The 15,845-nt window shown below is 46.1% G+C and overlaps 1 long non-coding RNA gene across 1 annotated transcript; it reads left to right on the forward strand.

Annotated features, from left to right (window-relative positions):
- Window positions 1-3,904: 3,904 nt before the first annotated feature.
- LOC112391925 (uncharacterized) lies at window positions 3,905-14,727 on the forward strand. The gene is made up of 3 exons (XR_003001586.1): window positions 3,905-3,946; window positions 12,777-12,895; window positions 14,522-14,727. It is a non-coding gene; the product is annotated as an uncharacterized LOC112391925 (long non-coding RNA).
- Window positions 14,728-15,845: the final 1,118 nt, after the last annotated feature.

Consider the following 15,845-nt stretch of genomic DNA (forward strand, 5'->3'; position numbering starts at 1 on the left):
AAGCCTATCACCCAACATATGCACCGAGTATCCAGAAGAACACATAGTAGCCACAGACACAGAAAAGCCTATCAGGCTGGGAGACGGCAGACGTAACTACTTCAGGGCAGAAGGCAACACTGAAAAAGAGGTTTAACAGCATGTCCCAGAGGAGGGGGGGAAAGCAGTCACTCCACCCAGCTCACTTGTCATGATAACACAGTCTACTAACACCTGGGGAAAGAGGATGGAAGTGAGGGTTCCCTAAGGTCCTTGGGCTGCCAACACAGCTGTTGGTGTTCAAGAGTTCAAGGGTCCCGAGCTCCAGGTGACCACCAGCTCAGAGGAGCTGACCACACTGCCCAGAAGCTTTGAGAAATGAACATGACTGGGTGGGCAAGAATGCTGGTGCCTGGCAAGGAGAGAAATCCTGTAAACTGAGACAGGGGCCAGGAGAGGCTGAGCAGGGACCCCTGCTCCCTTTCTTGTATGGGAGAATTGATGCAAAGTTTCCGGGACAAGCTGTGAAGCAGCTCCCACACGTGACGCAGATGGTCCCATTAGAAGAATCTGGGACACTCTTCAAAGCCAATTAGAAGAAAGTGAGTTCCACATCAGAGGTTTGCAAACACGGCAGCACCTGAAAATCACACAAGCAGGTTCTTAAAAATAGAGATTCCTAGGGCCACCTCAACCTTACGGACTCAACCATCGGAGCAGCGGTGCTCAATCTCAGCTGCCCACGAGGATCATCCCCAACACCCAGGGGGACCCCCAGATCAACTCAGTCAGAATCTCCGCAGCAGGGTGGGGGAAGACCTAGGCATCAAGTCCACTGAGTACCAATGTATGATCAAGGCTGAGAATCACAGCTCTGCAGTGGGCTGGGATCTGTGTGTTTAACGTGCTCCCCAGCTTAAAGAACCACAAGTAGGCCTCACTCTGTTGGCAGGTATTTGGGAAGCTCTGCTAAAGGCAACGTTCCCCAAAGCAGTGAGTGTGGTCCACCAGACTGAGCAGGGGGAATGGTGGGGGCTGGAGACCAGGTCCTGGGGCCATAGTGAAACGGAGCAGGACCCTGGCCCCCATGTCCTCTGCCTGCCTTTTGTCTGTGGAAAAACTTTAGCCAAAGAATAAATTTAATCAGAGAAATGAGAAAATGCAGAAACAAAGGAAAACAGTCGAAGGAGACCAAATAATAATAATAATTTAGTCATTAAGCAAAGTCAAGGACCTTTAGTTCCTCCTGAAGGGCTATAGATAATATTCTGAGCCATATCCTGTGAGCTGTCTTATAGACACTGAAACCTCTTCCACTGAAACCTGGAAGAAGTGAACTACATGATGACCAGGCTGTAGCCATGACACAAGCTGCCACAATTCTGAGAAATGGCCTCAAGGAAATGGGAACAAACCGACCCTGGAACTAAAGACTAACTGTACCTAAAACAATCAAGATGATACTGATCAGACCACCCCATGACTAATTTCAAGATGAGTGTCCGCAGGTTCGTGCCCCAGTCCGGGAGGATCCCACATGCCGCGGAGCGGCTGGGCCCGTGAGCCATGGCCGCTGAGCCTGCGCGTCCGGAGCCTGTGGTCTGCATGGGAGAGGCCACAGCAGTGAGAGGCCACTCTTTATTGGCTTTTGAGCAGCGAGCAGCCAGACCCCACTTTCGGTTACAGTAGGGATATAGCCAATGACTGGACAAGAGGGATGCCCAGTGCTTCTCTTCCGCACTGTGGCACATGGGAAACTGCGGAACTGGGGCCCCAGAAGGAGGGGCAGGGCTCACCGGACCCCCTCCCCCAGCACGGAGCTAGCTCTCGGTTTAACACTATGCTCTTCAGACACCCTGAGAAGCAAGCCATCTGCAGCATACCCCTGTGATGAAATAAAATTCAAATTTTATGGTAAGACAAGAAACATAAATATAAAATTTTTCTTTGCCCATCTGGGCTTCCTCCCTCCTCGTGTGTGTGTGTGTGTGTGTGTGTGTGTGTGTGTGTGTGTTGCATCTGCATTAACCCGATCTCCTTTGGAGATCACATTCTTTCTTAATCTCATAAAGGGTCACAACTCCTTAAGAGATAACCTTCCTTCTTACTCTTGTAAGAGGCCACGATGACCCATGACCACGCTTTGTACGAGGGGATCTGGATTGTGTAAACTGTCAATAATACGTCATTTAATATACAGCCCTCGCTCAAAACTTACGTTAACTGTGCTTTGACCTCTAACAGGCCAAAGAGTTCTCAGAGCTTTCGGAGAGGCTGTTCCCAGGTTATAACCCTCAGTTTGGGGTGAATAAAATTTCCCATTTCTTTCTTAGATCGACTGGTGAATTTCTGTGTCAACACCTGGACCTCAACAATATTTGAAGTCAGCCTCATGCATACGGCCTCTGAGGTCAGGGGGTCTGGGTTTAACTCCCACACTATACTTCCTAGCTGTGTGATGTTGGGCAGGTTACCTAACTTCTCTGAGCATGTTTCCTCAGCTGCCATAGGGTGATACGAATAGTATCTATGTTTTAGTGCGGTGGTGAGAATCAAACAATTCATCCATGAAGAACACTTGCAACAATACCGGGCATGCAGTAAGCGCCCCATAAAGATGAGCTATGAGACACATATATACATATATTATTTATTATACATTACGACTGACTATGCGCCAGGAACTATTTTAAGCACTTCCCGTGGCCTGGTGAGCAGGAGGTCCAGACCCAGGAGCTCGGCCTCCTCTGAGGCCTTTGGACAAATCACCTTCCTGCCTGGGCCGGATCTCCCACGCGAAGCCAGGGCCCAGGCTCCGCAAGGCCTCGGGCATCTTTGACCCCGGAGGTGCTGAGCCAGACCCTCTCTGGACACCGGGCACCTGTCAACCTGCAGCCGGGACTAGGGTTCCTCTTCCTTCTGACTTAGTCTGGGAAGAGGCGAAAACAGACGGCACGCCAAGGTACAAGGCCGGCTTTCCGCGTGTGGCTTTGGCGTGAGGGCGAGTTTCTCCGCGCCGCCCGCAGCCCACCCGGCACCCGGAGCATCCCAGAGGGCCCGGCCGCCTTGTTGGGAGCAGTTCTCCAGGCAACCACGCCCCTCCCCATCCCCCCCCCGCCCGCAGGAAGTGCCACCGCCCAGCTCGGGCCCCCGGGCAGCGCCTCCGCCGTCTCCCGAAGAGGTCAGGAGCTATGGAAGCCTTCTGTGCTTAGTTTATGCGTTTAATTCATACAGCCACCCTGGGGGAGGCAGTTGCCATTATGCACCCATACTCAGATAAGAAAATGAAGGCCTAAGTCATGGTGTAATGACAATTTTTTTTTTAAATATTTATTTTTGGCTGCGTTGGGTCTTCGTTGCTGCGCGCGGGCTTTCTCTAGTTGCTGCGAGCGAGGGCTACTCTTCGTTGCGGTGCGCGGGCTTCTCATTGCGCTGGCTTCTCTTGTTGCGGAGCACGGGCTCTAGGTGCTTGGGCTTCAGTAGTTGTGGCACGTGGGCTCAGTGGTTGTGGTTCACGGGCTCTAGAGCGGCTCAACAGTTGTGGCTTGTGGGCTCTAGAGTGCAGGCTCAGTAGTTGTGGCGCACAGGCTTAGTTACTCCGCCGCATGTGGGATCTTCCCGGACCAGGGCTCGAACCCGTGTCCCCTGCACTGGCAGGCGGATTCTTAACCACTGCGCCACCAGGGAAGTCCCTTTAATGACAATTTGTAGACCACTTAATTGTTTAGGCAACACTTTAACTCCACAACAACTGGGGAATGAGGAATTATCCTGCCCCTTTACAGATCAGCTAACAGGTAAAGTCCCAGGAAAAGCAAATGACTCGTTCAAGGTTGCTGGGACCCAGGCCTCAGTCCCAAGCCCTGGGGCTCTTTCCATTTTCTCAATGTCATCTCCCCTCTCTCTTCCTGCAGGCAACCCATGTGAATCACGGTCGAACTCAGCCCACATCCAGATTCCAGCACCGGTGAGTAAGTTACCCTGCTGGATGCTTTTGCATGAGAACCCACCTAAACAAATCCCCCTGCTGGGAAGCCAGCTCTGTGGGGCTGGGATTTCTTTTCCTCTATTTTATTCACCGCTGTCTCTCCAGTGCCTAGAAGAGTGAGTGTCTACATTTCATGGAGCTCCATAGATAAATGAAAGCTCTCGCCAAAGAGGCCAGGCAGCCCCAACAGTCCTCAAGGAGATGGAGAGAGGGACTTCCCTGGCGGTCCAGTGATTAAGAGTCCGCCAAAAAAAAATGGGGAGACAGGAAATGAAGAGTAGTGGAGGGGTCAGTTTTTCTCCCAAACCTCTCCCAGAAGAAAAGACGCCTCCTAGGGCTCCTTTCGCTGCCCGTCTTCATGCTTCATACCCTGTCCAGGTAAGAAAAGTCTTCCCTAAACCCAGCCTTGATCTTATTCTCACATTCCCTACATACTTGAGGGGCAGTAAGCGAGGTTTGCATCCTCCTGGCTCCTCATGGCTGCTTCTAGAAGTGTCGTCCCACCACCACCCCTGCCACCCCTGTATAAACATCCTTGAAGAATCTGGGCAATCAGCTTTAGCTCCCGTTCCCCTTCCTCCTGGTGCCCCTTCTTGCTGTTGTCCTCTGGCCTCTTGGCCACTTCCCCTCCTTCCCTGAGGACTCGGCTCCTGGCTCAACACCTGCTGTCCCCGTGACTCTGCTCTCACTCTGCCAGGCAGCAGCCACGTGGGAGAACCATCCGTCACCACGGCCTCCGATCCTGGGCCTCTTGATTCATGCTAGAACATAGAGGAACCTTGAGAACATTATGTTAAGTGAAGTAAGTCAGTCACACACATATAGTGTATAATTCCACTTACATGAGGTCCCTACTGTGGCCAAACCCACAGAGACAGCAAGAAGTGGAACGGTGGTTGCCAGGGAATGCGGGGCCGGGGAGATGGACATGGGACGTTGTTTGATGGGTACAGAATTTTAGTTTTACAGAATGAAAAGAGTTCTGGAAATTGATTGCACAAAATGTGAATGTACTTAACACTACCGAACTGTAAACCTAAAAAAATGGATAAGATGGTAAATTTGGCATTGTGCTGGGGTTCTTTTACAATTAAAAATAAGAAAAACATAAATTAGCTGGCATTTCTCTCCTGCTTTAAACCCTAGAATGGCTTCCTATTATGAGAATAGGATCTGAATTCCTTACTTGGCGTAGAAAGCCCCGATGACTTCTACTCCTCTGTCACCCTCACCTGTGCTCTGGGTCGCCCTGTTCAGCCGCACCAGCTGCCTCTGCGTACCCACACCAGGCTCGTCCCCCCCGGAAGGCTCCACCTTTTCCCATGGCAATCCCCACCCTTTACTCTGAGCTAACATGCTCAGGTTTTCCCTGGCCAAACTATCTGTGGATTTCCCCATTTTTCTATGTCGCTGTCCCCTTTACTTCCTTCAGAGCACTTTTCTCAGTTTGCAATTACAGGCTTATTTGTTTACTGCCTGTTTCCTGCTGACATGGCCACCATCGCTGCCATCACCTCCAGGCACTAAGCCCCAAGAAGGCAGGAAGCAGAGCTGTCCGGATCCCCCTCTACCCCAGCACCCAGTACAGGGTGCTGGACGCACACTCAGTCCCTCCTACATCTTTGCTGATGAATGAGTGAGTCTCTGGCTTTTTTTCTCGGCGTAGCAACAGCACAGTGAGAAGCAGGCGTTCTTGGAGTTAAATCCCAGCCTCATCACTTATTAGCTGTGTGAACTTCAGGGGTTTTGGGGTTTCGTTTTCTGTAAAACGGGGATATCTTGCAAGGTTATTTTGAGGATTATTGTGTTAAATTATATATAACAAGTGCTCGCCACTGATAGATGTCAGCGTATTAGTACCTAACATCATTGCATTCTGCTCTCTCAAGGGGATACTATTACTTTGAGTCTGATCAAAACTATAAAACCTCCCTCTAGATAGAAAAATGAAGCTGAACACATATTTTACACATAAATTCTAGGTGTTCACTGACCATCAGAAGCCTGACCACAGTCACCAGGTTAAGAACCTGAATATAAGGGGGAAAAACAAAGCGAAGTGTTAGCGGTCAGGAATGCCTGGGGAATAACTAAAGCAGCCCCGCAGGGCCAGGGCTGCCATCCCTAGTTCTACAGCGCCGCCTGGCGGTGGGATAGAATTGTTGCCTAGGATTCCCAGGCCGGGGGAGAAATGCAGGATTCCGAGTCCCTGCTCCGAGCCTACCCTCCGCACCTCGGATGGCCTCTGTCCACACTTCTTCTCCCGCAGCCCATCTCTTAGGAATTTAAAGTCTCTTGGAGCACTGAGGGACTTCCCTGGCAGTCCAGTGGTTAAGACTCCGTGCTTCCACTGCAGGGAGCGCGTGCTCGATCCCTGATCCAGGAACCAAGATCCCGCATCTGGTGTGGCGCAGCCAAAAAGAAAACCAAACAAAAACTCTTGGAGGACTTCCCTGGTGGCGCAATGGTTAAGAAACGCCTACCAGTGCAGGGGACACGGGTTCGAGCCCTGGTCCGGGAAGATCCCACATGCGGCGAAGCAACTAAGCCGGTGCGCCACGACTACTGAGCCTGCGCTCTAGAGCCCACGAGGCACAACTACTGAGCCCGCGCGCCACAACTACTAGTAAAAAAACAACAACTCTTGGAGACTTGAAATGTTTCCAAGAAAAGTTGTATCACTGGACCCTCAGGTAGACTGGTAGTTTCAGGGAAAAAAGTAATAAGCACCTTAGTTCTCCACTTTTCACAAATTCGAAATGTGGCATTGATTACAGCTGTCACAGCGTCTCATTAAATTAATAATTATTACAATCCTAAAGATTTCAGATTCTTAAAGATTTAATTAATGGGGACAGGGGACTCTGGTGAATCATTTTCCTGTCGTATGCATGTTTTTGTTTACCTTTTAGAATGTGCTTTATATGTTCATATTGTTGTGCTATGTTATACCCCCAAATTAGAAAAACTCATGAATAGCTCAAAAGTGCTTCCTTGACTTGTAAATGTAGCAATTAAGGTAGTAATAGGGACCTGACAACTCGGAACAATGCCATTCATAAACTGTGAACTGGGTTTCAGTGGGGATATAATATGTCTAAAGGTGCTGGGATGAAGGAAAATGTGAGTGATTATTTTGTACAGTAAGAAAAAAGAAACTGCAAATAGGAACTACCACAAACATTATCTGGAAACTGGATTTCATTGACTATTCACCCCTGTCCCCAGTGCGTTGTCAGCTCTAAAATGTCAAATCGAGGTTCAAAGTCATTAAAGCTTGTGTATCGCTCAGAGTTAGAGCCTACTGATTTTTTCCAGAATAACTTCAATATAGCATTTCCCAGAATAAAAATTTAAGTTTGTGATAGAGAGAAAGGCCCCAGGAATATAGCACATCACTCCAAGTTGCCCTCACTCTTCAGAGCAAACACGAGTACAAGACACACAACAGAGAAGACAGACAAACCAGTTGTGAAGTTAGTGACATAGATACTTAGAAAGCAGTTTTATCGCCACTGCTGGATGTCAGAGAACAGTGGCAGACTAGGTTCAAGATCAATCACCATCGGGTACGGATGTCAGCATTCAGTTCTCTTTGTGGCTGGTGAAAATCCTCATATCCAGACGGTGCAATAGCTTTCAGAAGGGGGAACAGATATGATGGCAAAGTAGTCAATGAGTTTCTGTTCCGTTCATCTCTAAAATTCTCCACTGCAAGAGAAAAATACTTTGTCTTATTAGAGATTATTTGGTAAATGAAAAAGACACACTGGAATCAGGACAGATGAAGCACTGGCTTTGGCAGCAAGAAGGCAGGAGGTCTAAATTCTAATAAAGGAGGTTGTCTAACTCTGAGCCTCAGTTTTTCCCTCTGAAAATTGGGAATGATGTTGATAACAGTAATAGCAATGCCTGTTTCATACAGTTGTGGTAAAAATTAGTGAAGAACTACATATAAAGCGTTTAGGGCAATGTCTGGCATATACTGAATAGAAAGCACTCAGTGAAGGTGAGTTATTATTATTATCATCATATGAATTCCAGTTCCAACGCTGTTTAATTCACGGAGAACCACTGATAGCCCTCAATACGTGTCCTGAACCCAATTCAGTGTTGAAGGAAATAGAAAACATTTTCACCGTGAGTCAAACAGCAGTCACTAAGGACACATTCTTTTCAACGTGGTCACAGAAATAGGCAGCAAGTACAAGAACCTGTTTCCTACCCGCAACCCCTAGGAAGTACACGGATGCTGGAGGGCAAAGTAGTTCGCATGAGTCTTGTTTTGTTTTAGCATTTTATTGAGATATAATTCACATAACATAAAATTCACCATTTTAGGGGTTCCCTGGTGGCCCAGTGGTTAAGAATCCGCCTGCCAACGCAGGGGACATGGGTTTGAGCCCTGGCCCAGGAAGATCCCACGTGCCGCGGAGCAACTAAGCCCATGTGCCACAACTACTGAGCCTGCGCTCTAGAGCCCGCGAGGCACAACTACTGAGCCCGCGTGCCGCAACTACTGAAGCCCGCAAGACTAGAGCCTGTGCTCCACAACAGGAGAAGCCACTGCAATGAGAAGCCCGTGCACCTCAACGAAGAGTAGCCCCCACTCGCCGCAACTAGAAAAAGCCCACGTGCAGCATCGATGACCCAGTGCAGCCCAAAATAAATAAATTTATTAAAAAAATAATAATTCACCATTTAAAAGTGTACACTTCAGTGACTTTTAGTATATTCACTATGTCCTGCAACCAGCACCACTATCTACTTCCAGAACATTCTTATCACCCCAGAAAGAAACCCCATACCTATTAGCCGTTAATCCGGATTCCCAGCCTCCCCCAACCACTGGCAACTGCTAATCTACTTTCTGTCTCTGTGGCTTTACCTGTTCTAGACATTTCATATGAATGGCATCATACACTCTGTGGCCTTTTGTGACTGGCTTGTTTCACTTGGCACCATGCTTTCGAGGTTCATCCATGTCATAGCACGTAATAGTACTTCACTCCTCTTCACGGCTGAGTAATATTCCACTGTATGGATAGACCCCACTTTGTTTACCTATTCATCAGTTGATGGACATTGGGCTGTTTCTGTTTTTTGGCTATTTTGAATAATGCTCCCATGAACATTCATGTACGAGCTTGCGTGTGAACGTATGTTTTCAGTTCTCCCAGGAATGAAATTGCTGAGTCCTCTGGTAATTTTATGTTTTACCTTTTGCGAAACTGCGAAACTGCTTTCCGCAGCAGCCGAAACGTTTTACATTCCCAGCAGCAATGTATGAAGATTCCACTTTTTCTACATGCCCGCCCACACTTGTCGTTGTCGTCGTTGTTGTTGTAACTATCCCAGGGGATGTGAAGTAGCACCTCCTTGTGGTTCTGATTTACATTCCCCTAGTAACTAAAGATGTTAAAAACATCTTTTCATGTGATTTTTGACCATTCGTATATCTTCTTTGGAGAAATATCTATTCAAACCATTTGCCCGTTTTTTAACTGGGTTGTCTTTTTCTTGTTGAGTTGTAAGAATCCTTTATATACTCTGGACACTAGCCCCCTTATCAGATATATGATTTGCAAATGTTTTCTCCCATTCTGTGGGTTGTATTTTCACTTTCTTGTTAGTGTTCTTTGACCCACAAAAGTTTTATTTTATTTTATTTCTTATTCTTGGCTTAGTTTTATTTATTTATTTATTGGCTATACCACATGGCTTGCAGTTCCCTGACCAGGGGTTGAACATGCTCCCTCAGCACTGAAAGTGTAGAGTCCTAACCACTGGACCGCCAGGGAATTCTCTGATTCACAAAAGTTTTTTTTGTGTGTGTGTGTGGCGGTGGGGAGGTACATGGGCCTCTCACTGCTGTGGCCTCTCCCGTTGTGGAGCACAGGCTCCGGACGCGCAGGCTCAGCGGCCATGGCTCACGGGCACAGCCACTCCGTGGCATGTGGGATCTTCCCGGACCGGGGCATGAACCTGCGTCCCCTGCATCGGCAGGCGGACTCTCTCAACCACTGCGCCACCAGGGAAGCCCACAAAAGTTTTATCTTTGATGAAGTCCAGTTTATCTGGTTTCTTCTCCTGATTGCTTGTGCTTTTGTTATCATTTCTAAAAATCTACTGCCTAATCCAAGGTCACACAGACTTTCACATATGTTTACTTCTAAATTTCTATAGTTTTAGCTCTTACATTTAGGTCTTTGATCTATTTTGAGTTAAGTTTTGTACATGGTATGAAGTAAGGGTTCAGATTCATTCTTTTGCATGTGGATATTGAGTTGTCCCAGCATCCTTTGTTGAAAAAGCTATTCTTTCCCCATTTAATGGTCTTGGCACCCTTCTCAAAAATTGATTGACCATAAACATATGGGTTTATTTCTGGACTCTCAATTCTATCGCATTGATCTATGGCTATCCTTATACTAATACCACACTGTCTTGATTACTATAGCTTTGTAGTAAGTTTTGAAATTGGTAAATGAGTCCTTCAACTTTACTCCTGTCTTTTCAAGATTGTACTGGTTATTCTTGGTCCCTTGCAATTCTATATGAAATTTAGGATTTGCTTGTCCATTTCTGGAAAAAAAAAAAAGCAGTATTAATAGGGATTTCAGTGAATCTGTAGGTCAGTTCAGCAAACATTGCCATCTTAACAGATGGCAGATCTTAAATTTTCCAGACAGTGAACGCGGATGTCTTTAGATTTATTTAAACCTTCTTTAATTTCTTTCAGAAGTGTTTCATAGTATACAAGTCTTGCACTTCTCTGGTTCAATTTATTCCTAAGTATTTTATTCTTTTTGATGGTATTATAAATGGAATTGTCTTCTTAATTTCACTTTCAGATTGTTCACTGCTAGTACATAGAAATGAAGCTGATTTTTTATATCTTATATCCTTCAACTTTACTGAACTTATTTATTAGCTCTAATCAGGGTTGGAGTTTTTATTTGTTTTTTGTTGTTATTGTGGTGGGGTTTTTTGTTTGTTTTTATAAATTCTTTAGGGTTTCTTTTAATATATTAGACCATGTCGTCTGGAAATTAGGATAGTTTTACTTTTTCCTTTTCATTACGTGAGATTTTGAAACATGGGATGACACTTCGTGACTGATAGTGCCAATAAAGAGCATTCTTCCAAACGCACATGGTTTGCTCAAGTAGTATATCTTAGTGATATATCAGAATCTATCACCCCAAACCAGAATTTCACAGTTGTAACGCTGGACATAAAATATCAGGATTTCTTAAAGCTAGAACTCTGGCACAGTTGCATCATCAAAGTTTTACGATGTCCCAACATTTGATTTCTTTGAAAACGAAATAAAAAACATATAATTGGGCATATTTTAAAACCACTTAGATAAAAAAAGCTTTGTGTTGTGGATATTTTAACACACACACACACACACACACACTCACACACACACACACATAAAGCTTGTAATTCTACATCAGAACAAGAAATACTTTCCAAAGCTGAACCAAGCCAAAGACTGGATAAGGAATCCAGCTGACCGACCTCCCAGGTGAAAATGGTCAGTCTTCCAAATTGGACATTTGGATTCTGACCATTCAGCAAACCACCTTCCCTGAGAATGCTCTGCACGGCTGAGTATAAGTTTCATCTGTTATCCAGGACTGTCTCATGAAGCACTCAGTGACGTTCCTTAACTTGTCCTAATTCAGTGGAAACAGGAAAAAAAAAAGAAAAAAAACTGTCTGGCTGTGACTCAAACATCGCCTCCAGGGAAGTCCCTGATTTATTACTTTTTAAAATAAATGTTTCATTATGCTATTCTAACATTTGTGATAATTTTTTAAATGTATCAAAAATTCTAGTACTTTGTGTGTAACAGACACCCACTAAAGCAGTCTGTAGATGCCAAAGTTTGAAAAACATTGGTTTAGTGGAAAGGGCACTGGACTGTGAGCCAGGAGGTCTAGATTCTCGTCTTGCTTTTGACCTTGACTGTGTTAGTCAACTTCGATAAGCCTTAGTCTCCTCGTTGTAGGATAGATTGTATTCCCTGCTCTTGCTTTTCCTCACATGGCTTCTGTAAAAAGCAAATGAGAAAGTAGGCGCACAGGTGCTTTGTAACCTGTAAGACTTTGTGCAAACGTATGGGATGAGATGGGTTTTTTTTTTTTTAATTGGAGTCTAGTTGATTTACAATGTTGTGTTAGTTTCAGGTGTACAGCAAAGTGAATCAGTTATACATATGAGATGGTCTTTTATTTATTTTTAACGTCCTTATTGGAGTATAATTGCTTTACAATGGTGTGTTAGTTTCTGCTTTATAACAAAGTGAATCGGCTATACATATACACATATACCCAAATCTCCTCCCTCTTGCATCTCCCTGAAATGGTCTTTTAAAAAGACTGTCTGTCCCTGTGGCTTCCTTGCTTCTGGTTCCTTTGTGTACGTACCCATGCCCCACCCACCGACCCCAGCTTTGCATTTCTGAATCTGGCCCATCATCCCACCACCACCCTGGGGACCAAACCCCATTTGTCTCTGGTGAAGAAAGTGCCTGGGTCCCCTGAGTCTTGCTGTAACTTTTCTGTACCAGAGGCTTGCGCGCGCGCTCTCTCTCTCTCTCTCTCTCCATCTCTTGGACTCTCCCCATAATTATCTAGAGAGAGGGAGCTTCTGATCAGCTTGGGGGTTGCACTGTGTGTACCCCCAGGCCCGACTGCAGAGATCTGTCCCTCTACCCCACTCAGCTCCTTCCCCTCCCAAGGAAACCCACACCTGAGATTCAGTAGACAAACTCTCTCTTCCCCCTCTGCTATAGTCTGGGAAACTCTGCCAGGTTCTGAGCCAGAGAAGGAAGAGGATGGCCTCACCCTGCGGACCCCACCCTCCAGGAATGGATTTATGCCTCATTGTTGGTGGCAACTATAGAAACCACAGGTGAGTATGAGTCACAGGGTAGTAAACAGGATTCTTTACTAACAGAGGTTGCCCAGGGCAACCCTGCGAGGGCAGGGCCCTGGATTTCTGGATTGGCCTCTGAAAACCTCCTAGAACACAGAGGTCCCAGACCATGGCACTGGCCCAGGCCAACAAACCCAGATGAGTCATTAGCCATTCTTCTGGAGTTCCTGCTCACGACCCCCAGGGTCCTCTCGAACCTGAGCGTATTTCCATTCCTCAAACTCACCATGCTGGCTCTTGGCTCTTTTTTTTTTTTTTTTTTAATTTTATTTTATTTTTGGCTGCGTTGGGTATTCGTTGCTGTGCGCGGGCTTCCTCTAGTTGCGGCGCGCGGGGGCTACTCTTCGTCGTTGCAGTGCGTGGGCTTCTCATTGCAGTGGCTTCTCTCGTTACGGAGCACGGGCTCTAGGGCACATGGGCTTCAGTAGTTGTGGCATGCGGGCTTCAGTAGTTGTGGCACATGGGCTTAGTTCCTCCGCGGCATGTGGGATCTTCCCAGCCAGGGCTCGAACCCGTGTCCCCTGCATTGGCAGGCGGATTCCCAACCACGGCACCACCAGGGAAGCCCTGGCTCTTGGCTCTTGACTTTCCTATCTGAGCTTCCAGCTCTATGAAATTTTCTTCCCTCTTCTTTTTACTCAGAAAACACCTATTCATCCTTTAGATCTCAGGCCCCTGAAATCTCGGGACCTTCCCTGACTGCTGGAAGTGTCAGAAACCCCATGAAAAGTGGAATCTTATTTCTCACATCAGTGAAATCAGGGCGCTCTCCATGGAGTCCTCCAGAGCCCAGGCTCCTTCCCCCTCTGCCAGCCTGAGGGCAAGTCCCTCTGCCTCGGTCCAAGGAGTACTCAACACACCATTGGAAGAGAATCGATTGCCACCAACTCAAACTCTCTATCACCTTCTTCCTGCCTGCACTCAAGGTATCCGCTGGGTCTATGTCCCACCTGGCTGTTGACTGTTCTGCCACCTTATAAAGGAAAGGTGGGCCTCTTATCAACCGTGTGCAAGAGGAGGGTAGTGGGACTTCCCCCGACCCTGCAACCACCACTGTGGGCGGGCAATAGGCTGCATCGTCCATAGAGAATTTTAAAACATTAACCACCCGCCAAATGGGCTGCTCTACATTATCACCTCGGGGCGATTCTAAACAACCATCAGTAGGGACTTCCCTGGTGCCACAGTGGTTAAGGCTCCATGCTCTCAGTGCAGGGGGGCCCGGGTTCAATCCCTGGTCAGGGAACTACATCCCACATGCATGCCGCAACTAAGAGTTTGCATGCCACAACTAAGGAGCCTGCGAGCCACAACTAAGGAGCCAGCAAGCCGCAACTAAGGAGCCTGCCTGCCACAACTAAGACCTGGCGCAACCAAATAAAAATAAACAAATAAATAAATAAATATTGGGGGAAAATGTTTAATAAAAATAAAATAAACAACCTCATTGATAACATATTCCTCCCTGAAAAAATATTTTGTTGGTCTAAGTTCTGAATCTACACAAATGTGGTTTCCACTGGCTTTCAATAATAGATATGTAAACTTCAAATTGGCCTATTTGTGTAATTTAACCTTTAAAAAACATTATATTCAACACAGAATTTAATCCTGAAAACGCCAGTTATACAGTGGGCCCCAGACACCCACCAACTCAGCCCCATGGACCCCTTTCCAGAGTGAGTTTATGAGGATTCCCTCCTTCGGAATCATCTGAGCTCCCTTCACGCCAGGTCAGCACCTCCATCTCTGCAACACGTATCTGGGTTCAAACAGTAGAATCAAAGGAAACCATGACAGCACCTTGACTATAAAGACAAAAGAAATGAATTGAGTTATTTACCTCTGTCTACTTGGACTTTTTTTTTTTTTTTTTTTTTTTTTGTGGTACGTGGGCCTCTCACTGTTGTGGCCTCTCCCGTTGCGGAGCACAGGCTCCGGACGCGCAGGCTTAGCGGCCAGGGCTCACGGGCCTAGCCGCTCCGCGGCATGTGGGATCTTCCCGGACCGGGGCACGAACCCGCGTCCCCTGCATCGGCAGGTGGCCTCTCAACCACTGCGCCACCAGGGAAGCCCTACTTGGACTTTTTATGTGCGTTTAAAATTTTTAAACAGTGAAAAGGAGGGCAAATTACAGGTTAGACTTTTTTTGTTGGGTCAGGACAAACATGAAATGTCATCATTTCTTTTTATGATTATTGCTGAAAATAATTTTGTCTAATGGAGAGGGAAGGTGTTTAATCCATGCCACGTGAGACGCTTCAGGTGTGCCTCAGCCTCTCCCCGCTCCTGGATTTTGTTATGAAGTATTGTTAATTATTATCAGTGCTTGGAATGCAAAAGCTTTGTGGCCCCAAAAAAAAGACACCAAAATGTCAGTTTTGATGAATCCTCTTTTAATGGAATCACCGCAAGCCTGTGACACATCTTCATGTCTTCTCTGTCATGTATGTATTTTTGTTATGGGCACAATGTGAAATTAATAAAACGAAGATATTTTGTGGATGGACCTAGAGATTGTCATACTGAGTGAAGCAAGTCAGACAGAGAAAGACCACTATCATATGATATCTCTTATATGAGGAACCTAAAAAAAGGGTAAAAATGAACTTATTTACAAAACAGAAATAGAGTCACAGATGTAGAAAACAAACTTATGGTTACCAGGGGGAAGGGAGGGGAAGGATAAATTGGGAGATTGGGACTGACATATATACACTACTATATATAAAATAGATAACCAATAAGGACCTACTGTATGGCACAGGGAACTCAATACTCTGTAATGGCCTGTATGGGAAAAGAATCTAAAAAAGAGTGGATATATGTATATGTATAACTGATTCACTTTGCTGTACACCTGAAACCAATACAACATTGTAAATCAACTATACTTCAATAAAAAAAAACCTTTTTAAAGAATTTA

The sequence above is a fragment of the Neophocaena asiaeorientalis genome, unplaced genomic scaffold (genome assembly GCF_003031525.2).
Source record: "Neophocaena asiaeorientalis asiaeorientalis breed wild unplaced genomic scaffold, Neophocaena_asiaeorientalis_V1.1 scaffold150, whole genome shotgun sequence".
Taxonomy (NCBI): Eukaryota; Metazoa; Chordata; class Mammalia; order Artiodactyla; family Phocoenidae; genus Neophocaena; species Neophocaena asiaeorientalis.